Here is a 26,777-nt window from a genome sequence, read left to right as displayed (position 1 = left end):
TATTAACGCACATCCATGCCAACTGATTGCTTGTGAACTAATGTTTATGATTTCTGACTATATGGTAATACGGTTTATTTTAAGCGTTTAAATGACCCTCCTACTATCTTAAAGTACCATCTGTGAATATATGTACAATAACAATGTTCAAAATAAATAAATAATAACATTACGATTTCCAGAAATCTAGAAAGTGTACATTGGGTTGAATTTTTAGTTTAATGAGATCTACTGGTATGTGCTTGCAGTGGCAAAAAACACCACCCGGTTGTACATGATTGCATACGGGCCAACAACCATGTCTGTACGATCTTCTGGTGCTGAGATATGGCTTATTCATGTGTTTGTATGGTTACTAAGGAACCTTATATGGTTGCTATGGTGTGCTTTTACAGTTTATGGGATGATATTTAAAGACTAGTTGACAGTCTGAGTCAAAAAAGCCAAACTCCATGTTTGTACTATTTTCTGGAACTGAAATATGGCTTGTAAATGTTGCTTCTAGGTGGCTCTAAACGGTCGCTATGGTGTTTTGAGTGAACACTATATATATTTTGATATATTTTTAACTAAGTTCCAATTGTATTTATTTATTATAAAGTCATAACAAGATTTCCTATCATTGTTTTAAATTAGATGCACTAGTATATGTATACATTATTACATTAATACTTAACTGCACATTAATACTTAACTGATAGATTATATTTCATTTTCAATTTCATTTGTAGTTGAAATAAATAAAAAAGAAGTCTATTTTAAAGTTTAGAATTAAGAAATGAGAAAATGTTACAATTCCATAGTACACCATCTGGTCATCATTTTCATGAGCTTGTGCAGCGATCGCTTGACGCCACTAATGGTCATCAGGTCACAAAATTTATTGGAATACAAATTTATGATCGTCTAAATATATCAATATCCCTCCAATTATGCACACTTCTGAATTAAAATGCCATTTGGATGTTGTTCAGTGAAGCTGTGTGAAGACACAAGTGTGTCTGAATATGAATACATGTTATTCTTTTCAAAGCATCAAACATTAACTGACCGTTGATATCCTGTACATGTAGCGGTCTTGATTTGATAAATGTTGAGTATATAAAGCTCATTTAAATGTAAGCTTTTAAATGACCCGGCCACTTACCATCTTAAAGAACCATCTGTGAATATACCTGGATCTTCTCTGAAGTTCACAAGAAAATATTCATAATGTGACACTGACTAACTTTCAATAACATTCAATAAAGACAAAAACACAGTGTGTGCCAATTAACCAAATGTTTATTTAAAAAAGATTTTTTTTAAATGCCTGTTATGTCAAATTTCACCCAGCAAATGGATTAGTGTTTTACTAGTTATTAGATATACAGCATTACCCCTAAGATTATAAAAATCTTTTTTTTATTTTTTATTATGTACTAGTTTAGCCTATAGTGCTGAGAATTTTGTTGTGAATACATTTGTAAAAATGCTCTTTATTTGAATGAGTGGGTAGCTCTGAAAAGAGCCGTTGTTGCCTTTAAAAAGACATTTGGTTTCAACTTTGGAGTTCCACCCGCAGAACGTCTCTCAGGCTTGCTCAGGAGAAGCTGGTTTCCCTCTGCGCTCAGGTGATCTCTGTCTCTGATGTTTCTATGCTGAATGGCACGCATCTGTCTCCCTGGATATCCTGAGGGCAGAGGAGGTAAAACATATATGCTAATGTTAGTACATTTATTTGAATTGTTCAGATTCTCCAAGACTTATTGAGCAGCATAGTTGATGGGTCAGATGTAAGGCTTTAGTTTTTACATCAAATCATACATCTTTGAACAAAACCCATGGTTTTTCCTGCATTTAACTTTTTTAGCATTTATTAATCTTTGTTAGTGATTTTTACATTTACTAATACGGTACATTGTTCAAATCTAAAGTTGTAAGTGTTAACATTAGTAAATACAGTGAACTAACATGTATAAACATTGAACAGCAGTTTTTAAAATAAATAACATTGTCAAAAAGTTCATACTGGAGTGATTAAAATCATAAAGCACATTGTTGTTAGCTAGCTGTTAATTTTATTCAATTGTTAGCTATATGTTAGAAAATTAAGACTATTACTTAAGTCAAGTCAAGTCATGTCACCTTTATTTATATAGCGCTTTTTACAATACAGATTGTATCAAAGCGCTTCACAGTGATAACATGAAAACAATATAACAAAAACAATATAACAATATAACAAAGTTTGTTTCTAAAAGAAATTGCGTCAACGTCCACCTTAAGTAAGGCAGATCAATAATATTATTGAATATTAAATGTTAAATGTCCCCAACTAAGCAAGCCAAAAGCCAAGGCAACAGTGGCAAGGAACCAAAACTCCATCAGGTGACAGAACGGAGAAAAAAACCTTGGGAGAAACCAGACTCAGTCGGGGGGCCAGTTCTCCTCTGGCCAACGAAGGAACAGTGCATGATTCGGGCAGCATTACAAGTCAGATTGGATCGGAACATTTAGAGTATTTTTTGGAAGTCCAAGTATGCACGCCGGTCTTTAAGACGAGTTGTTGAGGATCAGTGCCGTCCACCATAGAGAGTCCATATCGCCCGTGTTGAGTCGTCACTTCATAGGCTTTGTGATTGGAGCATCTGAAGTCTCCGTGAGAGGCTGGATACAAACTGGAGCTGACGAACGCCATTTTCTCGGGACTCGCGTCCCGAGATAACAGCAGAAAAGCAAAGGGAAAATAATTAGCGTAGCTGCTGTTCATAATGATGATTTCCATAACACAGGCGTAAAAGACAAAACATGAAGACATTGACTCTTGCCTCCCAAATCACCCCCCTCCGTCCCCCACTCAACTCAGCCCAGCTTACTGACCTCTACCTCCCTCCTGCTGCTGAGACCTAACCACAATCTCTTGTGGTCACTTAAACCTTTTGATGCAATTATTTTTAGTTTAACTTTTTAATAGCAATATGATTATATAACAAAATTATGAAATCCAGTGCTAAAATCTTTTTTTTAATAAGAGAGCAAGATAGGACAACAGTGTCTGTTGGCCACCAACGAAGACATTTTTTGACCAGGGAAAACGCCTGAAACCATTGTATAATAAAATGCACTGAAATACTACACCTTATCAGTAGTATTGACCTCAGTGTGCTTCTTCCTCTGCTTCTTCATTCTTCAGAGTTGTCTTCAATGCCATAGATATTTGGACCTGTTCTCTGGTAAAGAAATGAATAAATGAACAATGGGATCACTAAAACACCCGTAGTAATAAACAAAACAAAAAAAACTCAGAAATAAAACTTACGGAAAGAAATTGGCACATAATCTGGTATCCAGCTCGTCATCGTCATTGATGTAGCACACGTGATCTTCTCAGGCAATCTCACTTCATTTGGCTGGTTCCTAAAAAACATAAAAATCAAAATTAGAGATTCAAATATAACATTTCCATTCAAACGCAGTTATGAAAAGCAGTAGTACACAGACTGAAGCAAAATCTTTTAACACTTAGCTTTAGAAGGTATATTGCACACAGACAGGACTGCTATGGTCTCCCAATCCTTCCTGCAACTTTACAGAAGAGTACATATCAATCATAGAATAGCAGGGGACTGCATATCCCGCACAGATTGTCACAAATTGTGTAGATTGAACATCAATTGAAATTACAATGTATGTTATAAGGTCAAAATCAAACATTACAATGGTGGCTACTTCTCTCTTTCCCTTGTCTTTTATAACTTACTGCCACTGTTGCTCTGACTGTCTGTGTCCTCCCTGGAGCTGTCACACTCCTCCTCGGTCCTTCCTGCTACTGCTGAGGTTGCTCCTTCGTAGCTCAGTGGTATAAACCCTTGGCATGACCTAACCACAATCTCCTAACCACAAACATGAAGACATTGACTCTTGCGTCCCAAAATCACCCCCCTCCGTCCCCCACTCAACTCAGCCCAGCTTACTGACCTCTACCTCCCTCCTGCTGCTGAGACCTAACCACAATCTCTTGTGGTCACTTAAACCTTTTGATGCAATTATTTTTAGTTTAACTTTTTAATAGCAATATGATTATATAACAAAATTATGAAATCCAGTGCTAAAATCTTTTTTTTAATAAGAGAGCAAGATAGGACAACAGTGTCTGTTGGCCACCAACGAAGACATTTTTTGACCAGGGAAAACGCCTGAAACCATTGTATAATAAAATGCACTGAAATACTACACCTTATCAGTAGTATTGACCTCAGTGTGCTTCTTCCTCTGCTTCTTCATTCTTCAGAGTTGTCTTCAATGCCATAGATATTTGGACCTGTTCTCTGGTAAAGAAATGAATAAATGAACAATGGGATCACTAAAACACCCGTAGTAATAAACAAAACAAAAAAAACTCAGAAATAAAACTTACGGAAAGAAATTGGCACATAATCTGGTATCCAGCTCGTCATCGTCATTGATGTAGCACACGTGATCTTCTCAGACAATCTCACTTCATTTGGCTGGTTCCTAAAAAACATAAAAATCAAAATTAGAGATTCAAATATAACATTTCCATTCAAACGCAGTTATGAAAAGCAGTAGTACACAGACTGAAGCAAAATCTTTTAACACTTAGCTTTAGAAGGTATATTGCACACAGACAGGACTGCTATGGTCTCCCAATTCTTCCTGCAACTTTACAGAAGAGTACATATCAATCATAGAATAGCAGGGGACTGCATATCCCGCACAGATTGTCACAAATTGTGTAGATTGAACATCAATTGAAATTACAATGTATGTTATAAGGTCAAAATCAAACATTACAATGGTGGCTACTTCTCTCTTTCCCTTGTCTTTTATAACTTACTGCCACTGTTGCTCTGACTGTCTGTGTCCTCCCTGGAGCTGTCACACTCCTCCTCCGTCCTTCCTGCTGCTGCTGAGGTTGCTCCTTCGTAGCTCAGTGGTATAAACCCTTGGCATGACCTAACCACAATCTCCTAACCACAATCTCTAACGCCACAATCTAACCGCAACACGACCATACGCGCCAACCCGTTTGATGAAGGCTTTCGAAGATCCGCTGATGTCACGTATCCAGGTCCATTGGCAACGGTTCCGTATGGCATAACAACCCGACCATACGCGCCAACCCGTTTGAATAAGGCCGTAGAAGCCCCACTGGTGCGTTATAAAGCAGTTTCAGTGGCAAACGGTTCCGTATGGCATACTAACCTACCACCAAACACAACAATATCGGTCCACCAAAAAAAGACGAATTAACGCAAAACACAGTACACGGGATTGTGATAGCTATGATAGGTATGCAAGACACCTGCCTGAAGGCACAAATCCGGACGAGAGACGTAAATATGATCCAATAGGGTGTTCTTTTTGGTTGTTGCTGTGGTGATCAGTTGCGTGTATCCTTTAGACTGAAACAATTCCAGAACAGTTTTTTTCCCTGCGCAGAGGAGATCCTCATTAAAATCTCCACAGATTACTGTGGGATGTTCGTCCACCATGTCCAAATAATCCAGCAGACTCTTCAAGTTTTTCGAGAACTCTTCAAATCCGTAGTGTGGCGGCCTGTACACAGCAGCGATTGTTGCTTTGATCGGGCTATCCACTTTGATGACGACATACTCCAGATCGGTCACATTTTGCACAAACTGCCTAGCCTGAGCTGAAATATGCTCTTTGCAATAGATTGCGACTCCACCACCAGCTTTCTTTGCAATTTCTTGGTGTGTCGAGTAGGAGGCATGTCTGTTTCGCATAAATGCGTTGTACCCTTCCAATTGGACGTGGGGTGATATGAGTGACCCGGTCAGGTGAGTTTCCGTCATGCAAAGAATATCCGACAGAAGCAGTTCGTGATGGCATCGGATATCTTCGATGTGGGATGACAGTCCTTCTGTGTTGTGATGAATTATTTTAAGTGTTTGATCCAATTTGGTTTCCCTCACCTGCTGTAAAAGCGGCATGATTCCTTCGAATGATGCTCTTGTCATCTTTCCCAACGATGCTGTGACTGTAGCATCGGCATAGATCTTCTTTTCGCTGAAGTCCGTGATGTGTAGTCCACGAAGCGAGGTCGTTCTGCTGAGGGCAACGTAGGCCATTCCCGGCTCGAAAATCTTCTTCAGTGAAACCACGGCATTCTCCAACGTCATGCCTTGGACTTTGTGAGCTGTGCAGGCGTAGGCCAACTTGATGGGGAATTGTCGACGAACCGCTCCTTTCCTTAGACTTTCTTCGGATCTCTCGATGTACACAAAGTCGTCTTCTTCACCTTGCACCCTTTTGCGGTGTTTCTTGCCTGCATGTGGATTGTCGAGCTGAAGCCCTAGCATGTGTACGGTGTCGATTCCATCTTTTGTCTTATTGACAATACGAGAAATCTTCCCAAAGCACCCATTGCATAACCCGTCCTCGACATCCAAATTCCTAGTCAACATTATGCGTGCTCCCAACGCAATTTGTATGGTGTCAGGCAAGTCGTCCTTTTTACCGGTGACGGGCTTCGTTTGTCTCTTCATCCCTCCCGTTCTTGGGTCTTTCCTGTAGTCTTCGGCATCGATGGTAATGATGTCAGTGTGAAGAGCATGGATTGTTTCAGTGTTGTGTCTGTGGACTTCCTTGTTGGTGGCAAATACGTGCAGTGCATCACACGGGCAGTCTTTGGGGTCCTTCACAGCCTGGAGCAACAAAGCTCGATCTTCTTCGGCAAGCTCGTCGGTCTTCTGCTTCACCCGTATGCGGTTTAAAAGTTGGGCAAAAGCCAAGTCTTCTTTCTGACGCATGATCTCGGAGAGAGTAACCATTTGGAAATGGTCTTTCCAGAAGTCCAAAACATCGTCTTCGTACACGCAGAGTGGTTTGGCTTTGCCCAGAGGTGGCAGTTGATAAAAGTCTCCCACGGCGAGGACAGAGATTCCCCCGAAAGGTTTCTTGCTGCCTTTGATTTGTTGACATCTCCAGTTTATGTAGGCAAAAAGATCCTTCGAAATCATGGACACTTCATCGATGATAAGAATCTCGACGTCGCGTAGTGTTGCTCGTAGTTCATCTAGGGCATTTCCAAGTCCTTGATACGGTGGCTTCAGATTCCTTGGAAGTTTTAAAATCGAATGTAACGTTTTTCCATTAATATTGAAGCTCGCGGTTCCGGTAAACGCACTCAAGAGCACCGTAGGCACGGACAGATCTCCTTCCTCCCGCAGTCGAGGCAGTTGACGCAGAATCTTGGTCGCTTCCGTGTATATGCACTTGATGACGTGTGATTTGCCACATCCAGCACCACCTGACACGAAGTAGAAAAACTGTTCTGGATTATGACCCCAGACACGCTTCTGACACCACTGGCAGACCGTGTAGAATATGGCTGCCTGCGTCTCGTTTAGACTCCTAAACAACCTCCTGACGAATTCGACGCTCATCTGCGGTGCCTCTATTTGTGGCACGACCCCGTCTCCATGTTCAAGAACCTGGAATTCTGGGACATCATCTTGTACGTCCTCATCATCCGGAATGATGTCTTGTCGTTCAGCAATGCACTCCAAGCGATCCACTTCTACTTCAGGTGCAAAAGCGTTCCATGCGTTCTCAGACGGTCCTTGCTCTTGCAGCTGATCGAATGCCTTGTCCAACTCTTCGCTGTGTTTTTCAAACTTCTCCTTGTGTGCTTGAACTATGGCACAGACAGGGATCAGCAAACCAGGGTGAGTAGGTAGTTCCACCTTTGCACCTTTGTAAAACGTCTCGTATGTTGGAAATCCTGGAGGTTTTAGCTGTTCGTTGTTCCGATGTGGCATATAAAGCTTCAGTAATCTACCGTAAAACTTTTCCGGTTGTTTTTCCTCAGAATAACGTGCAAATCTAATGACTGCAGCCTTCCCAGACGTTCTTTTCTGAAAAAAACCCATGCCGTTCAGCAGCCGGTGAACATTTTTGCCTTCCGTTTGCTGACCGTACACGATGCGGCACTCCGAAGCAAAATCTGCCAGGCACATCTTTTCAAAATCACGCGCTAGAGGCCTTGCTCTGTATTTATCGATCATCCCTGACATCCACACATCCTCGGAATCGGGATTTTTATTTTGTAGGACGCTTAAGGGAAGACTCATCTTTAGCGCGTCATCATCCGTCGGTAGAAACACAACACTTCGTGAACACTTCTTCAACGGTAAGCTGCATGTTCGTGCCACAGACTCCTGAGCGCTAACTTGCCTGTGTTTGGAATATGCTTGCATTATCTGCTTCATCTCATCTTCCTCGCTAACGTTCGTCTCGCGCACACTCTTGATTACGTTTTTAAGTAAATCGCCCATTTCATGCTCCGGCTTGGAAATATACGAAAGCATGTACATAACGCAGCTAAAAGCGTCAATAACGAACTGAATGTCCATATTGGCGTTCCATGCCCTTAATAAATCGGGATTGTATCCATTCACCCAAGCCTCCTTTGGATCACGCTTCAGCAGAATCACGTTGGCATTGGACAATGCTTCGACGTTGTCACTGTAATCCTTGATGGACATCTTACACGCTGTCAGTAGCTCTGACAAGCTGTCAAAGGAGGCTTGGGGGTCATTCAATAGATCCCACACCGGCTTGAGTTTGGTCCTGGCTTCGCACATTGCCTTTCGAGCAGCTTCCAGTCTCAACTTCTTTCTGTCTGCTTGTTTTTGTGCTTTCTCATGCTCTTCTTCAGGACGCTGTGGTTGTGTGGTTTTAGACGCAAACATGCAGCTTTCAGATGGAGAAGTGTCCGTGTCATCCTCTTCTTCAGGACGCTGTGGTCGCGGACGAGTGATCTCGGTGCTAGACACCGGTAGTTTGGGGAACCCAAATCGACACAATACATTTCCCTTCTTACAGGACTTTGAGTGGTTCCTGCTGTGAAGCTGGACCTCTGTGACGATCCGGTGAAGCTCAGGATCAGCCGAGGAGTCGGGCAACTGGCAGGTTATGTTGCGGTCGATAAAGTCACAGACATCCTTGTCAGAGTCATTTTCAAACTCGGGTGCGTCCTTTATCCAAACAAGAAGATGGATATGTGGGCTTCCTCTAGCTTGAAACTCCACTCGGTAAAAGTAGTCCTCAACTTCACCAATGGGTTGGGCAGGCGACAAAAGCAGATGAGTCATTAGCGCATCCACCCGTTTCTCAAACATGCGCATGACAGTGACTGGGTTGCTTCGGAGGATTTCACACTTTGTCGTCCAGTCAAGCTCGGAAAAGTCGACGTGTTCACCTTGTTGGGCCTTGATTGCGGTTATTACTTCAGGCCATCTCATTTCGGCTGCGCTGAACGTGCAAAAAAACGTAGGGGTTCCTAACTGTCTTATCATAGCCTGTAGATCTCGCAAAGTTTTCTCCCAATACGATGGAGTGCCTCTCAGTGGTTGCATGAACCGTGTGGCGTCTCTGTTGTGTACCAATCTTTCAACCTCCCGGTTGTCTTGAAGCAGTCTGTTGGAAATTTTCCGGCCATCTCTTGTGATGGGTTTGCCTTTTCGCAACTGGATAGACATGCTGTTTCTAGCCAGTTGCGTTTCCGTTACAAACTGTGCAAAGAAAAGATAACTCTGATCTTTTGCAAAACGCGTGTCCACGCTGAACAATCTGGCGTTGAAATACATACTGGGAGATATTGAAATTTGTCTTTCCTCATCAATGGAATTTTGTCCAGTGGGGAATTGAACAGGGAACGCCATGGCTTCCAACTTTGGGATTTTGAAAAATCCAACAGGCTTTTGTCCTTGTGCAGGTGCGATACTAAATATTCCCTCACCGTACGACAAGATCTCCTGTCCGATGTCAGGCGGCTGCATGCACGTGTCTAATGTGAGGCCGGGTCGAAGCTCATCCTTTTCCTCAACGCTAACTTGTTGCTCATTCTGCTCAGCAACATCAACTTCTTGTTGCTTCTCAGAGGCATCAGCTTCCGCGTCCAGGTGACTTTCAGAGACATCCGCTTCCTCATCTAGGGCACTTTCAAATACAGCATCTTCTCTTATGGAGATATCCCTGTATTCTGAATGCATTGCTTTCAGCTTCGATAAAGCTGCAAGCACGTTGCGCATATTCACAGTCTGGAACTGCTGGTATCCTTTAAACTTAACGTGTCTCTTCAGCTTCACCTGCAGCAGCTGGGCCTCACTTCTTGGTCTTGGCAGAGAGTTGACAGTGTTCTCCATCTCGGAGGGCACGCACACAACGGCACCACGTACTGCTCTCTGCTGTCCTTTGGGTAATGAAACTATTTTTGCAAACGGTAAAATTTTTGCAATTAGTTGACGCTCAAGGACATTTAATTCATCCAATTCCGCAGGGATTGGTGGCAACTCCAGTTTGTTGGCTGCTGCAATTGAAGACATCTGTCCTCTCTTAAGATGGCTGTCACAAGTGTGGCAAATCCACTCCTGTCTTCTCTCTTCAGGAACTACGCAGGAACCTGAGCAGGCACTGTCACAAGCATGAACATACTTCCCGGTTAGGCAAGTCGCTGCAACATGAACGTTTTTGTCGTATCTCGGTCTATTACAGACCCTGACTTGGTTAGGAAACAGGGCTCTGTGACAGACTGTGCAGACATGTGTAGGGCCATGCTGAATCTTACACCGGAATGCATGTATGGCACTTTCCATCTCTTTGTTAACCAAAGGCTGGGGTGTTTGCTGGCTGGAACGGATGTAAGGTTTATATTTATTTTTGATCCGCAGTGCGCATCGCAATCGATGAAGAATGTGATATGAAGTATCACTGGCACATTTCTGGGTCTTGCGCAGGGTACATCGCAGGATGTGATGTGCTCTGAACTCTGAGTCGCCTGCATATCTTGTCATCATGTACTGTTTCATTCTCCTCTGGAATAGAGTATCGGTCCTGTATCTCTTCATAATGCACTCTTTCTTCTTTTTCTGAAAGAGAGAATCTGTGCTGTACCTCTTCTTATTGTATTCTTTCATCTTCGTCTGAAAGAGAGAATCTGTGCTGTACCTCTTCATGTATTCTTTCTTCTTTGTCTGAAAGAGAGAATCTGTGCTGTACCTCTTCTTGCTGTATTCTTTCTTCTTTGTCTGAAAGAGAGAATCTGTGCTGTACCTCTTCTTACTGTATTCTTTCATCTTCGTCTGAAAGAGAGAATCTGTGCTGTATCTTCTCACTAGAGACCGTTGCCTTTGTATTCGGAAGAGACAATCTTTATTATACTTCACCTTAAATGCTTCTTTTTTCTTTGATTGGTATTGCAAAGAAGTAGCATACCTCCGTCTCTCACAAACCCGTCTTTTATGTTTTCTGGTGACATAAGGTGCAGCCGTGTCGTTAGGATCTCCACCTTGTTTTGACATTTTAAATGTTTTACGCATTTCTTTCCTTCTCCTGTGCTTATTTGTTTTTTCTACCGCATCTTGGTTTTTAGTTCCTGTGCAAACAAAATGTACTTTGGCTCCAACATTTGTTACTGGTTCTGGTAGTGCTGAAATCACTTGTGACGCCTGTTCACAAACAGATGGTGAAGGCAGTTGGACAGACTGTTGCTCAGTTTCAAATGATACAGGCATGAATTCATAGCTGGTCTCAGCACCACGATCCCAGAATATCTTGAGCACTCTGTCTGCCATGTCACTCAGGTGGGTGAAAGTCAACATGACAGCAGTTCCATTAGGATGGGGCAAGCCTGCAGCAGTCCTCGAGTGAGAATCAAAGTATCCATACCTTCCAGATCTGTCTCTGAACACAGCGATACACTCTGGAGCAACGAGGAGCAGTGCATGACTGACATCTGTGGAGAGACACTGTAGCCTTTCAGTGAGAGGTATCAACCACTCTTCAGTGCCAGGGGCTCTGAGGTATCCATGCATCACTCCTGACTTCAGCACATCGTATGTCCAGTTAAATGATGAAACCCTCAACGGTACTTCCTCCATGGTCAGGTGGTTGAATTTAAACCGTCCTTCAGCAATAAGCTGCAATTTAATGCCGACAAATAACGCATCTCCCTCCTCTAAAACTCTATCAAGGTCAGGCATCTTGAACGCAATACCTTCACTCTGGTTTGCCAAAAATGTCAACGCTACACACGTGCACTGGTGATTTCTAGAGAAACTGTCATACCTAACATCACCCTGACAATGAGATGCCTGCACAGACACAACCCTGGGTGCGATATCACCCCCTTCTGCATACGTTCTACCTGAGAACTGAGCTACAGCTGCACTGGTGCTTGCCTGTTCAACCTGTAAATAATCATTCATGAAATTAAGTCACAATTAGTGTTACAGAATCTGTGTTAAATTTTAAATTGCACTTCATACTGTTTGGGACAAAGGCATTTTTACTAAACAGTTAAAAAAAAAAAAAAACGTAACTAAAAAACTAAAGAAAAGGGGCATTTGTACACAGTAAGTGTGCACAAAAGACAAATGCAAAAATTGTTGTTTGAAAATTGCGTTTTATTATACACTTATCTAACACTTGCCGATACATATGGGTTCACGTGAACAAGATTAGATGATATTTTAACACTATTGTTAAGAAATCTTTAAAGAACAAGATCAGATGATATTTTAACACTATTTAAAAAAAAATCTTTGACGAAATGTATGACTGGAAAAATGAAGTGAGCAGCAGTGAAGCGGGGGTTTCGGCTTGGAGTCTATTTTTGCTGCGCTGCTCACGCTCAATTAAAGTGAAGCACACTTTTGATGGACAAAATTAATATTTCACATAAAAAGTGCCCAAAACGCACAGAATTTGCATGTCTAGTGTGTTTTAACAAGAACTGCAGTAGGCCTATGTCAGAAAAGGAAATGAAGACTAGCATAAAGAAAATACAATTTTATAGAAAATGTAGGCCTACCCATTAAACTTGTTTTTAATTATTCAGTTTGGGCTTTGAACAAACTTCAAATGTGTTTATGACCAACTTCTAAAAACAAATTTAACAAAAGTCTTTGTAAAGAAATGCTTGCTTATATGTAGCCTGGGAGCCGCTGTTGTGACGCTGTACAAACGCTTCCAGTGTTAATACTCGCACGCGTCTGCAGCTGCGGTGACGACGTAGTTGTGCTGACGTGCTGCTCATGCTTGCGGTGTGAAACGGCCGTAAGGGTGCCCTGAAATGAGCATGTTGCAAGACACAGATATCAATAGTACCTGGTTAATCCTGGAGGGTCTGGTCTGTTCATCCTCCAGGTCGAACTTCCTCCAACGAATTTTTTGAGCCTGTGATCTCTTTCCTCTCCGCGGCATCCTTTAAAATATGAAGAGATAAAAAGAAAAAAATATATTTTTTGTCAAATATATCTGACTAACTCACAAATTTGTGTGAATAACTTTTAAAAGTAGAGATTTTACTTTTACTTCAAAGTAATACATTAATAAAATACACTTAATTGCTAGTCAAAATAATTTTAAAAGGACATTCTCCCTTTGATATGCACATACTTTGAAAGTTCGCCTGGTGTCACAGCTGTTGAGCCTGAAAAGATAAAACCTGTAGTACTCAGGAAGAAAAACAAACAGTTAAACAACAATGAAAGAGACACTGTGTAAACTTGTAAAATGTTTTTTTTTTTTTTTTTTTTTTTGGGGGGGTGGGGGTAAGAAATGAAATGAACTGCTCTCTGTGGAAAACGCCAAAACACAAGGAACCTGTAAAGAAACAAAACAGAACCAGACATATTAGAGCACAGGGACTACAATTATGGTGATGTGATGAAAATGTCATGGTAAAGATTAAGAAACCATATTAACATTAACACTAACCAAGGAGAAAAGTGCAGCAGAAAATGCAGGTCTGATCAGTCAGTCTGAAAAAACAACAATGACAACATAATGAAAAATTACTAAACTTGAGTCAACTATGCATAACTTCTTTGCATGTTCTATATTCATTATTTTTATCTATATGTAGAATATAATTTAGGAATGTATAGGAATAATGTTTTTTCTTGACATTCTCTCATATTTTCAAGAAGCAGAGTTTCTGTAAAATATGTGGCCTAAAACCTGTGATGGACTGGCCATCCATCCAGGTTTACTATATAGGACAAGTGGTTTGGACAATGGATGGGTAATTAATTATTTGTTGCATAAATAAAACAGTTTTTTTAATAGCTTCTATGATCCTAATCATATTTTAAAGTTTTTGTATGTGGCCATGTCCCTAAATTAAACCTTTACCTCAAAATGCAGTATGGAATGAAAACAGTATTCTGAAACAGAGAAACAATAGTGTCATAAAACTCATCATCACACTCACAACCCATTTAACTTGAACTTTCATTGCTGAACATTTTCAACTCACTCCAGTCTAAACTAAATGATTTTTTGGGTAATTTCTACATTTTTAGTAATTTTCTAGAAAAATCTACATATTGTCATAAATAACCTTATATAAATATCCGACCTTTTACCATCGCGTCATTTGATTTTGATTAATTGCGCGAGGGAGAGAGAGAGCAAGGCAGCGCTTTGAAGACGGCAGGAGCGCGCGCGCGGCCGAGGCTCTCTCTCTCCCTCTGCTCGTTCTCTCAGTGCACAGAGACATGCGCAGCAGTCATCTAGATGAAATCACCATAAGTGATCACCAATCATCAAATAAGGCTTTTATAAGGAAAATAAAATAATTTCAATACAGGAAAAAAACATGAATAAAGCGCTCTACAGTGTAAAATGAATTTCTTACATTATATTTCCACTTTGTGGTTTATGATTAGATAATTCTGTCAGTGAGCGCGCACTGAAATCAGTTCTCACCGGAATTCTTCACTTGACTGATCTAACCGCCTTTGATTGGACGTTGCATTTTTTAAACTCAGCAGAAACGCATGTGATTGGCTCAACGCATGATTTGAGTGACATGAACGTTGATGTAATGAATCAATCGACATTATCATAATTCTTTAGTACCATAAAATACATTCTAAATATAACTGAACTAAAATATAGTGAATTTATTTTTAATTGATAAAAGATACACTTAAGGTGTTTGGTCAGTTTTGAGTCTGACGCATAATCTATAAGTAATGTCTGAGGGTTAAACACAAGAAAAACATAGTAATGTTCCGTCTCCATCACTCCTCAAAATACTGTGAAGGTCGTCAACGTAGTAATCGATGCGTTATGCGTCACATCATGCGTTAATATTTACCAAGAATCACTGCAAATAGTGACGCTGCCGTCTCTATCCTACTTGAACCCAATCTAACAGATTGTCAGCGCGGATTTGTGTAACATCAGCCACGTGACCGCAAGGCGCAAAAGCACGGTTCCCTCAGTTAACTCACGAGTAATACCAGTAAAACACTCATGGAACTCCCGTTATATTAAATAAAGCCAACTACAGAGCAAAATGAATTTCTTACAACACACTATTTTTGCACATTGTTGTTTATGATAAGAGAATTCTGTCAGTGACCGTACACTGGAATCGGTTCTCACCGGATTTCTTCACCGTGACTGTTAACCACATTTGATTAGATGCGGAAACTTCGACGCTGCCTTTGATTGACATGAAGCGACCAGCATCAGTCGACAATTTTCATTCAAATATCTATGCATGAATGTAAAATACAACAGCGAGTACCATAGGTATACAATTAACTTGTACAACATCACCAAATAAGCTACTAGTGATGCTGTAGTTAGCTTAAAATAAGCGCCAAAATTAACTCGTCACACAGCGATTAAGCTAATATAAGCTACACAAACAGCAAAAAATCTAAGAGAGTAATATCCATCAGACACACACAAAATATCATGTTACGTTTTCACACAAAAATAGAAGTGTGGCTAGCTGTAGTCATAACTTATCATACATTATTACCCTCTTTAAAGAGAAAAAGGTAGCTTCAGTGTAAACAAAAACAATATTAACTACAACTCATATGATAATACGAATAAAATTACCTACAAAGAGCTGCATTTGACAATACAAGGCTTTATAAAACAGCATATATGAAATCGACCACCTCCACTTACCTCAGAAGAGAATAATGCGGGAAGTTCATCAGTTCGGCTCCCGTGAAGAGTTGAACTTGCAGCCAATCAGCAGCGAGCTTTGATTGTACAACCAATAAAATCACACCTTGTAGTGATGAATCGGTCATGAACGATTCCTTCATTGTGAACAAATCTTTAATATGACTCGGGAATACCGAGTTGTCTCGAATGTGTCCGAAACCACTCCCTTCGCTCATTCACTAACGTTAATCCACTAAGTATATGTAACGTTATGGCATGATCTGGGTGCACTATATCTGCAAGAAGTGAACGAAATGAAGTGAAGTAGCTGTGCCCGAAACATTGCTGTCATATATCACAACTGTGTTTTCAACCACATAATGTGTATTTTAGGTTTCAGACATTTAAATACACATAAGTACCAGCAAAATAAATTATTTTCAGTTTGTAAAATACACACACTGATGTCTATGGAAGCGGCAATAATAATCCTTTCCATTATAAAAAGACGACACGTTTTATTCATTCAGTTTAATTATTCATACACATTGTGTAAGTAGCTTTACATTTTACCCTATTCTTCTCCCATTTCACCGGCCACTTACTTTCATGTATTTCGTGAGAAGTTGAGGAAATGACGTGTTGTAAACTAACATGGCGCCGCCCATCGCACACACAGCTCAACTTTGAAGGTGTTTAAACAACGAAACACATCCACTTGCACATAGGGTGTTCTTGGAGTTTGCTATGATGATGCAGGGCAGTTGCAAGGGTGTTCTGGGTGGTTGCTAGGCAGTTGCTAGGGTGTTGCTAGGGTAATCTAGGTGGTTGCTAGGGCGTTGATAGGTGGTTGCTAGGTGGTTGCTAGGGTGTTCTGAGTGGTTGCTAGGGTGTTCTGGGTGGTTGCTAGGGTGTTCTGGTTGGTTGCTAGGGTATTGTGGGTGGTTGCTAGGGTTTTGCTAGGCGGTTGCTAGGCTGTTCTGGGTGGTTGCTAGGGTGTTCTGGGTGGTTGCTAGGGCGTTGCTAGGGTGTTGCTAGTTGGTTGCTAGGGTGTTCTGGGTGGTTGCTAGGGTGTTGCTAGGCGGTTGCTAGGGTGTTCTGAGTGGTTGCTAGGGTGTTGCTAGGCGGTTGCTAGGGTATTCTGGGTGGTTGCTATGGTGTTGCTAGGCGATTGCTAGGGTGTTCTGGGTGGTTGCTAGGGTGTTGCTAGGTGGTTGCTAGGGTGTTCTGAGTGGTTGCTAGGGCGTTGCTAGGCAGTTGCTAGGGTATCCTGGGCGGTTGCTAGGAGGTTGCTTGGGTGTTCTGGGTGGTTGCTAGGCAGTTGCTAGGGTGTTCTGGGTGGTTGCTAGGCGGTTGCTAGGGTAATCTGGGTGGTTGCTAGGGTGTTGCTAGGCGGTTGCTAGGGTGTTCTGAGTGGTTGCTAGGGTGTTGCTAGGCGGTTGCTAGGGTATTCTGGGTGGTTGCTATGGTGTTGCTAGGCGATTGCTAGGGTGTTCTGGGTGGTTGCTAGGGTGTTGCTAGGTGGTTGCTAGGGTGTTCTGAGTGGTTGCTAGGGCGTTGCTAGGCAGTTGCTAGGGTATCCTGGGCGGTTGCTAGGAGGTTGCTTGGGTGTTCTGGGTGGTTGCTAGGCAGTTGCTAGGGTGTTCTGGGTGGTTGCTAGGCGGTTGCTAGGGTAATCTGGGTGGTTGCTAGGGCGTTGCTAGGTGGTTGCTAGGGTATCCTGGGTGGTTACTAGGCGGTTGCTAGGGTGTTCTGGGTGGTTGCAAGGGTGTTGCTAGGCAGTTGCTAGGGTGTTCTGGGTGGTTGCTAGGGTGTTGCTAGGTTAATCTAGGTGGTTGCTATGGTGTTACTAGGTGGTTGGTAGTCGTCAAAGATGGTTACTATTGAGTTTGTAGCATTTTATTGGCATGATTTAGCACTTAGCTAATCAATATTAGCATGTAGCTATTCACTGCTAGCATGTGTAGCATGTAGCAAGTCCTGTTTGCTAGCATGAGTCAAAAGAGCCAACCCCCATCTCTATACGATGTTCTGATGCAGAGATATTGGTCTTGCAAAACGGTTGCTAGGGTACTCTGTTTGGTTGCTAGGGAGTGGCTTGGCAGCTGCCAATCATGAAGCTCCAAAGTCAATGTGAATGTATAAACCAACCCCCATCTCTATACGATGTTCTGATGCAGAGATATTGGTCTTGCAAAACGGTTGCTAGGGTACTCTGTTTTGTTGCTAGGGACTGGCTTGGCAGCTGCCAATCATGAAACTTCAAAGGCTGCTTGTCAGTATGAATGATATAAACCAACTCCCATGCCTCTGTGACATTCAGAATGGAAGATATCCCTCTTTGGATTTTGGTTGCTAAGGTGCTCGACAATGGTTGCTAGGGCGTGGCTAGGAAGTGTTGAGGTGATTCATGATTGGCTGTTTGCTGCCCCGAGTCAAACGAGACCACCCTCATGTTTCTATGACAATTCAGTCCAGATATATCCCTTCGATCTCTTTCAATGGAAGTCTATGGGAGTTGTTGCTAAGGTGCTCTAAATGGTTGCTAGGGCGTGGCTTGATAGCTTCACAATGATCCTGAGAGACTGATTGGTCGTCTGAGTAAAATGAGCCCGCCCCCTTGTCTCTATGACACTGTGATCCAGAGTTATGTTCAATATTAAAGCGGTTTCTATGGTGTAGGACGGCCCATTTCATGGGCCGTCCTACACCATAGTAAGTCAATGGGGAAACTTTGGGCAGCTCCTGCCCCACAGGGGTGCAACTTTTACCCCATTGTGTGGTATGTTCTTACAGAGTCTGTCAGCCTCTTCAAATGTGGCAAATTTCACGTTTCTGCGACATCCTCGTTCCGAGCTACGACTCGTCAAAGTTTTTCGCAATGTTAAGTCTATGGGATTTTTTTGGGCCGTTTTTCGCCCCTGGGGCGACCATCGTACCCCCGATCTCTTAGAAAAGTCATAGCACACCATTCCCGAACAGGCCGCACGTTTTGACACCTCATTCATGGGTCTGTGACAAAAACTGCGGGAGGAGTAGCGCGTCAAAAAGTGGCCAGAAGAATAAGAAGAATAAGAATAATAAGTATGTGAGATAACAATAGTGTTGCTTCGCCATAGGCAAGCACCACTAACTAGAATGTACATTTCCAGAAGAAAATGTGAAGTGGTGCTTGCAGTGGCAAAACTCGCCGCTCGGTTGCTAGGGTGCGGTTAGCTAGTTTTTACCAAGCTGCTAGCATGATTAGGATGTTGCTAGTATCATGCTAGCATGATTAGCATGTTGTTAGCATTATGCTAGCATTATTAGCATGTTGCTAGCATGATTAGCATGTTGCTAGCATGATGCTAGCATGATGCTAGCATGATGCTAGCATGATTAGCATGATGCTAGCATGATTAGCATGTTGCTAGCATGTTGCTAGCATGATGCTAGCATGATTAGCATGTTGCTAGCATCATGCTAGCATGATTAGCATGTTGTTAGCATCATGCTAGCATGATTAGCATGTTGTTAGCATCATGCTACCAACATGCTAGCATGATTAGCATCATGCTAGCATGTTTAGCATGTTACTAGCATGGTTGCTAAGGTGTTACTAGGTGGTTGCTAGGGTATTATGGGTGGTTGCTAGGCGGTTGCTAGGGTGTTCTGGGTGGTTGCTATGGTGTTGCTATGCGGTTGCTAGGGTATTCTGGGTGGTTGCTAGGCGGTTGCTAGGGTGTTCTGGGTGGTTGCTAGGGTGTTGCTAGGGGGTTGTTAGGGTGTTCTGGTTGGTTGCTAGGGTGTTGCTAGGCGGTTGCTAGGGTGTTCTGGGTGGTTGCTAGGGTGTTGCTAGGCGGTTCTGGGTGGTTGCTATGTTGTTGCTATGCGGTTGCTAGGGTATTCTGGGTGGTTGCTAAGGTGTTTTGGGTGGTTGCTAGGCGGTTGCTAGGGTGTTCTGGGTGGTTGCTAGGGTGTTCTGAGTGGTTGCTAGGGTGTTGCTAGGTGGTTGCTAGGGTATTCTGGGTGGTTGCTAGGGTGTTGCTAGGTGGTTGCTAGGGTATTCTGGGTGGTTGCTATGGTGTTGCTAGGCGGTTGCTAGGGTGTTTTGGGTGGTTGCTAGGGTGTTTTAGGTGGTTGCTATGGTATTCTGGATGGTTGCTATGGTGTTACTAGGTGGTTGGTAGTGTTCACATTTGGTTACTATAGAGTTTTTATAATGTTCATGGCATGATTTAGCACTTAGCTAATCAATATTAGCATGTAGCTATTCACAGCTAGCATGTTTAGCATGTTGAAAGTCCTGTGTGCCAGCATGAGTCAAAAGACCCAACCCCCATCTCTATACGATGTTCTGATGCAGAGATATTGGTCTTGCAAAATGGTTGCTAGGGTACTCTGTTTGGTTGCTAGGGAGTGGCTTGGCAGCTGCCAATCATGAAGCTCCAAAGTCAATGTGAATGTATAAACCAACCCCCATCTCTATACGATGTTTTGATGCAGAGATATAGGTCTTGCAAAATGGTTGCTAGGGTACTCTGTTTGGTTGCTAGGGAGTGGCTTGGCAGCTGCCAATCATGAAACTCCAAAGGCTGCTTGTCAGTATAAATGATATAAACCAACTCCCACGCCTTTGTGACATTCAGAATGGAAGATATCCCTTTTTGGATTTTGGTTGCTAAGGTGCTCGACAATGGTTGCTAGGGCGTGGCCAGTAAGTGTTGAGGTGATTCAGGATTGGCTGTTTGCTGGCCCGAGTCAAACAAGCCCACCCTCATGTTTCTATGACACTTATATCCTGAGATATCCCTTTGATCTCTTTCAATGGAAGTCTATGGAACTTGTTGCTAAGGAGCTCTAAATGGTTGCTAGGGCGTGGCTTGATAGCTTCACAATGATCCTGAAAGACTGATTGGCCGTCTGAGTAAAATGAGCCCGCCCCCTTGTCTCTACGACACTGTGATCCAGAGTTATGTTCAATATAAAAGCGGTTTCTATGGTGTAGGACGGCCCATTTCATGCGCCGTCCTACACCATAGTAAGTCAATGGGGCAACTTTGGGCAGCTCCTGCCCCACAGGGGTGCAACTTTTACCCCATTGTGTGGTATATTCTTACAGAGCCTGTCAGCCTCTTCAAATGTGGTAAATTACACGTTTCTGCGACATCCTCGTTCCGAGCTACGACTCGTCAAAGTTTGACGCAATGTTAAGTCTATGGGATTTTTCGGCCGGTTTTTCGCCCCTGGGGCGAACATCGTACCCCCGATCCCTTATAAAAGTCATAGCACACCATTCCCGAACAGGCCGCACGTTTTGACACCTCATTCATGGGTCTGTGACAAAAACTGCGGGAGGAGTAGCGCGTCAAAAAGTGGCCAGAAGAATAATAAGAATAAGAATAATAAGTATGCACAATAACACTAGTGTTGCTTTGCCATAGGCAAGCACCACTAACTAGAATGTACATTTCCAGAAGAAAATGTGAAGTGGTGCTTGCAGTGGCAAAACTCGCCGCTCGGTTGCTAGGGTGTTCTTGGAGTTTGCTATGATGATGCAAGGCAGTTGCTAGGGTGTTCTGGGTGGTTGCTAGGGTATTCTGGGTGGTTGCTAGGGTGTTGCTAGGCGGTCGCTAGGGTGTTCTGGGTGGTTGCTATGGTGTTGCTAGGCGGTTGCTAGGGTGTTCTGGGTGGTTGCTATGGTGTTGCTATGCGGTTGCTAGGGTATTCTGGGTGGTTGCTAGGGTGTTTTGGGTGGTTGCTAGGGTATTCTGGGTGGTTGCTAGGGTGTTTTGGGTGGTTGCTAGGGTGTTGCTAGGTGGTTGCTAGGGTGTTCTGGGTGGTTGCTAGGGTGTTGCTAGGTGGTTGCTAGGGTGTTCTGGGTGGTTGCTAGGGGGTTTGGCTAGGTGGTTGCTAGGGTGTTTTGGGTGTTCTGGGTGGTTGCTAGGCGGTTGCTAGGGTATTCTGGGCGGTTGCTAGGGTGTTGCTAGGGTGTTTTGGGTGGTTGCTAGGGTGTTGCTAGGTGGTTGCTAGGGTGTTCTGGGTGGTTGCTAGGGTGTTGCTAGGTGGTTGCTAGGGTGTTCAGGGTGGTTGCTAGGGGGTTGCTAGGTGGTTGCTAGGGTGTTTTGGGTGGTTGCTAGGGTGTTGCTAGATGGTTGCTAGGGTGTTCTGGGTGGTTGCTAGGGTGTTGCTAGGCGGTTGCTAGGGTGTTCTGGGTGGTTGCTAGGGTGTTGCTAGGTGGTTGCTAGGGTGTTCTGAGTGGTTGCTAGGGTGTTGCTAGGCGGTTGCTAGGGTGTTCTGGGTGGTTGCTAGGCGGTTGCTAGGGTATTCTGGGTGGTTGCTATGGTGTTGCTAGGCGGTTGCTAGGGTGTTTTGGGTGGTTGCTAGGGTGTTTTAGGTGGTTGCTATGGTATTCTGGATGGTTGCTATGGTGTTACTAGGTGGTTGGTAGTGTTCACATTTGGTTACTATAGAGTTTTTATAATGTTCATGGCATGATTTAGCACTTAGCTAATCAATATTAGCATGTAGCTATTCACAGCTAGCATGTTTAGCATGTAGCAAGTCCTGTTTGCTAGCATGAGTCAAAAGAGCCAACCCCCATCTCTATACGATGTTCTGATGCAGAGATATTGGTCTTGCAAAACGGTTGCTAGGGTACTCTGTTTGGTTGCTAGGGAGTGGCTTGGCAGCTGCCAATCATGAAGCTCCAAAGTGAATGTGAATGTCTAAACCAACCCCCATCTCTATACGATGTTTTGATGCAGAGATATAGGTCTTGCAAAATGGTTGCTAGGGTACCTTGTTTGGTTGCTAGGGAGTGGCTTGGCAGCTGCCAATCATGAAACTCCAAAGGCTGCTTGTCAGTATGAATGATATAAACCAACTCCCGTGCCTCTGTGACATTCAGAATGGACGATATTCCTCTTTGGATTTTGGTTGCTAAGGTGCTCGACAATGGTTGCTAGGGCGTGGCTAGGAAGTGTTGAGGTGATTCATGATTGGCTGTTTGCTGCCCCGAGTCAAACGAGACCACCCTCATGTTTCTATGACAATTCAGTCCAGAGATATCCCTTCGATCTCTTTCAATGGAAGTCTATGGAACTTGTTGCTAAGGAGCTCTAAATGGTTGCTAGGGCGTGGCTTGATAGCTTCACAATGATCCTGAGAGAATGATTGGCCGTCTGAGTAAAATGAGCCCGCCCCTTTGTCTCTACGACACTGTGATCCAGAGTTATGTTCAATATAAAAGCGGTTTCTATGGTGTAGGACGGCCCATTTCATGGGCCGTCCTACACCATAGTAAGTCAATGGGGAAATTTTGGGCCGCTCCTGCCCCCCAGGGGTGCAACTTTTACCCCATTGTGTGGTATGTTCTTACAGAGCCTGTCAGCCTCTTCAAATGTGGCAAATTTCATGTTTCTGCGACATCCTCGTTCCGAGCTACGACTCGTCAAAGTTTTTCGCAATGTTAAGTCTATGGGATTTTTTTGGGCCGTTTTTCGCCCCTGGGGCGACCATCGTACCCCCGATCTCTTAGAAAAGTCATAGCACACCATTCCCGAACAGGCCGCACGTTTTGACACCTCATTCATGGGTCTGTGACAAAAACTGCGGGAGGAGTAGCGCGTCAAAAAGTGGCCAGAAGAATAATAATAACTAGAATGTACATTTCCAGAAGAAAATGTGAAGTGGTGCTTGCAGTGGCAAAATTCGCCGCTCGGTTGCTAGAGTGTGGCACACGATTGCATACGAGACAAAAAACACGTCTGTGCGATGTTCTGGTGCTGAGATATGGCTTATTTATGTGTTTGTATGGTTACTAGGGTACCTTATATGGTTGCTATGGTGTGCTCATACAGTTTATTAGATGATATTAAAAGACTGGTTGACAGTCTGAGTCAAAAAAGCCGAACTCCACGTCTCTACGATTTTCTGGAGCTGAAATATAGCTTGTAAATGTTGTTTTATGGTTGCTAGGGTGGCATAAGTGGTTGCTAGGGCGTGGCCATGAAGTTGTTATGCCCCTACTTATTGGCTGCTTGATAGGCCGAGTCAAAAGAGCCCAACCCCAAGTCTCTGTGACCTTCTAGTCAAAAGATATGATCTCACAAATGTTGTGCCAATGTTAAGTCTATGGGAATTTTTTCGTCCGATTTATCGGCTGCTGAACGAACATCGTACAACCGATCACTTAGAAAAGTCATAGCACACCTCTCCTCAATGAGCCGGTCGATTTGACACCTCATTCATGGGTCTACGACAAAAAATGCGGGAGGAGTAGCGTGCCGAAGTTTTGTCTTGGTGAATAGTAATCACAATACTAGAATGTACATTTCCAGAAGAAAATGTGAAGTGGTGCTTGCAGTGGCAAAACTCGCCGCTCGGTTGCTAGAGTGTGGTACATTACTGCATACGAGCCAACAACCATGTCTGTACGATGTTCTGTTGCTGAGATATGGCTTATTCATGTGTTTGTATGGTTACTAGGGTACCTTATATGGTTGCTATGGTGTGCTTATACAGTTTATTAGATGATATTAGAAGACTAGTTGACAGTCTGAGTCAAAAGAGCCGAATTCCACGTCTCTACGATTTTCTGGAGCTGAAATATAGCTTGTAAATGTTGTTTTATGGTTGCTAGGGTGGCATAAGTGGTTGCTAGGGCTTGGCCATGAAGTTGTTATGCCCCTACTTATTGGCTGCTTGATAGGCCGAGTCAAAAGAGCCCAACCCCAAGTCTCTGTGACCTTCTAGTCAAAAGATATGATCTCACAAATGTTGTGCCAATGTTAAGTCTATGGGAATTTTTTCGTCCGATTTATCGGCTGCTGAACGAACATCGTACAACCGATCACTTAGAAAAGTCATAGCACACCTCTCCTCAATGAGCCGGTCGATTTGACACCTCATTCATGGGTCTAACACAAAAAATGCGGGAGGAGTAGCGTGCCGAAGTTTTGTCTTGGTGAATAGTAATCACAATACTAGCATGATTAGCATGATTAGCATGTTGCTAGCATCATGCTAGCATGATTAGCATGTTGCTAGCATCATGCTAGCATTATAAGCATGTTACTAGCATGTTTTAGTTAGATTCTCCCATTATGCTAGCATGTTGCTAGCATGATGCTAGCAAAAATAAGAATGTTGCAAACATGTTTTAGTTAGATGCTAGCATTATTTGCATCATGCTAGCATGATTAGCATATTGCTAGCATCATGCTAGCATGATTAGCATATTGCTAGCATCATGCTAGCATGATTAGCATATTGCTAGCATCATGCTAGCATGTTTAGCATGTTGCTAGCATGATGCTAGCATGTTTAGCATGTTGCTAGCATGTTGCTAGCATCTTGCTAGCATGATGCTACCATGTTTAGCATGTTGCTAGAATGTTGCTAGCATGATGCTAGCATGATTAGCATGTTGCTAGCATGATGCTAGCATGTTTAGCATGTTGCTAGCATGTTGCTAGCATGATGCTAGCATGATTAGCATGTTGCTAGCATGATGCTAGCATGATTAGCATGTTGCTAGCATATTGCTAGCATGTTGCTAGCATGATTAGCATGTTGCTAGCATGATGCTAGCATGATGCTAGCATGATGCTAGCATGATTACCATGTTGCTAGCATGATGCTAGCATGATTAGCATGTTGCTAGCATGATGCTAGCATGATTAGCATGTTTCTAGCATATTTGTAGCATGATTAGCATGTTGCTACCATGTTACTAGCATGATTAGCATGTTGCTAGCATGATGCTAGCATGATTAGCCTGTTGCTAGCATGTTTGTAGCTAGTTGCTAGCATGATTAGCATGTTTCTAGCATCATGCTAGCATGATTAGCATGTTGCTAGCATTATGCTAGCATGATTAGCATGTTGCTAGCATGATGCTAGCATGTTTAACATGTTGCTAGCATGGTTGCTAAGGTATTACTAGGTGGTTGCTAGGGTGTTGCTAGGCGGTTGCTAGGGTGTTCTGGGTGGTTGCTAGGGCGTTGCTAGGCAGTTGCTAGGGTATCCTGGGTGGTTGCTAAGCGGTTGCTAGGGTAATTTGTGTGGTTGCTAGGGCATTCCTAGGGTGTTCAGGGTGGTTGCTAGGGTGTTGCTAGGTTGTTGCTAAGGTATTCTGGTTGGTTGCTAGGGTGTTCTGGGTGGTTGCTAGGCGGTTGCTAGGGTGTTCTGGGTGGTTGCTAGGGCGTTGCTAGGCAGTTGCTAGGGTATCCTGGGTGGTTGCTAGGCGGTTGCTAGGGTAATTTGGGTGGTTGCTAGGGCGTTGCTAGGGTGTTCTGGGTGGTTGCTAGGGTGTTGCTAGGCAGTTGCTAGGGTATCCTGGGTGGTTGCTAGGCGGTTGCTAGGGTGTTCTGGGTGGTTGCTAGGGCGTTGCTAGGCAGTTGCTAGGGTGTTCTGGGTGGTTGCTAGGGTAATCTGTGTGGTTGCTATGGTGTTACTAGGTGGTTGGTAGTTGTCAAAGATGGTTACTGTTGAGTTTGTAGCATTTTATTGGCATGATTTAGCACTTAGCTAATCAATATTAGCATGTAGCTATTCACTGCTAGCATGTGTAGCATGTAGCAAGTCCTGTTTGCTAGCATGAGTCAAAATAGCCAACCCCCATCTCTATACGATGTTCTGATGCAGAGATATCGGTCTTGCAAAACGGTTGCTAGGGTACACTGTTTGGTTGCTAGGGAGTGGCTTGGCAGCTGCCAATCATGAAGCTCCAAAGTCAATGTGAATGTATAAACCAACCCCCATCTCTATACGATGTTCTGATGCAGAGATGTAGGTCTTGCAAAATGGTTGCTAGGGTACTCTGTTTGGTTGCTAGGGAGTGG

At 43.2% G+C, this 26,777-nt stretch overlaps 2 long non-coding RNA genes across 2 annotated transcripts; both read right to left on the bottom strand.

The window, feature by feature from the left end:
- Positions 1 to 1,419: 1,419 nt before the first annotated feature.
- LOC130101392 (uncharacterized) lies at positions 1,420 to 3,524 on the bottom strand. Its single transcript, XR_008808980.1, has 3 exons — positions 3,302 to 3,524; positions 3,121 to 3,212; positions 1,420 to 1,672 (listed from the first exon to the last, which is right to left on the bottom strand). It is a non-coding gene; the product is annotated as an uncharacterized LOC130101392 (long non-coding RNA).
- A 634-nt stretch (positions 3,525 to 4,158) lies between these two features.
- On the bottom strand, positions 4,159 to 13,491 carry LOC130101388 (uncharacterized). Its single transcript, XR_008808979.1, has 4 exons — positions 13,432 to 13,491; positions 13,141 to 13,237; positions 4,400 to 4,665; positions 4,159 to 4,310 (listed from the first exon to the last, which is right to left on the bottom strand). It is a non-coding gene; the product is annotated as an uncharacterized LOC130101388 (long non-coding RNA).
- Between the last annotated feature and the right edge of the window lie 13,286 nt (positions 13,492 to 26,777).

Source organism: Rhinichthys klamathensis, unplaced genomic scaffold (assembly GCF_029890125.1).
Source record: "Rhinichthys klamathensis goyatoka isolate OS25496 unplaced genomic scaffold, OSU_Roscu_1.1 h1tg000011l_1, whole genome shotgun sequence".
Taxonomy (NCBI): Eukaryota; Metazoa; Chordata; class Actinopteri; order Cypriniformes; family Leuciscidae; genus Rhinichthys; species Rhinichthys klamathensis.
This window is presented reverse-complemented; position numbering and strand designations above follow the sequence as displayed.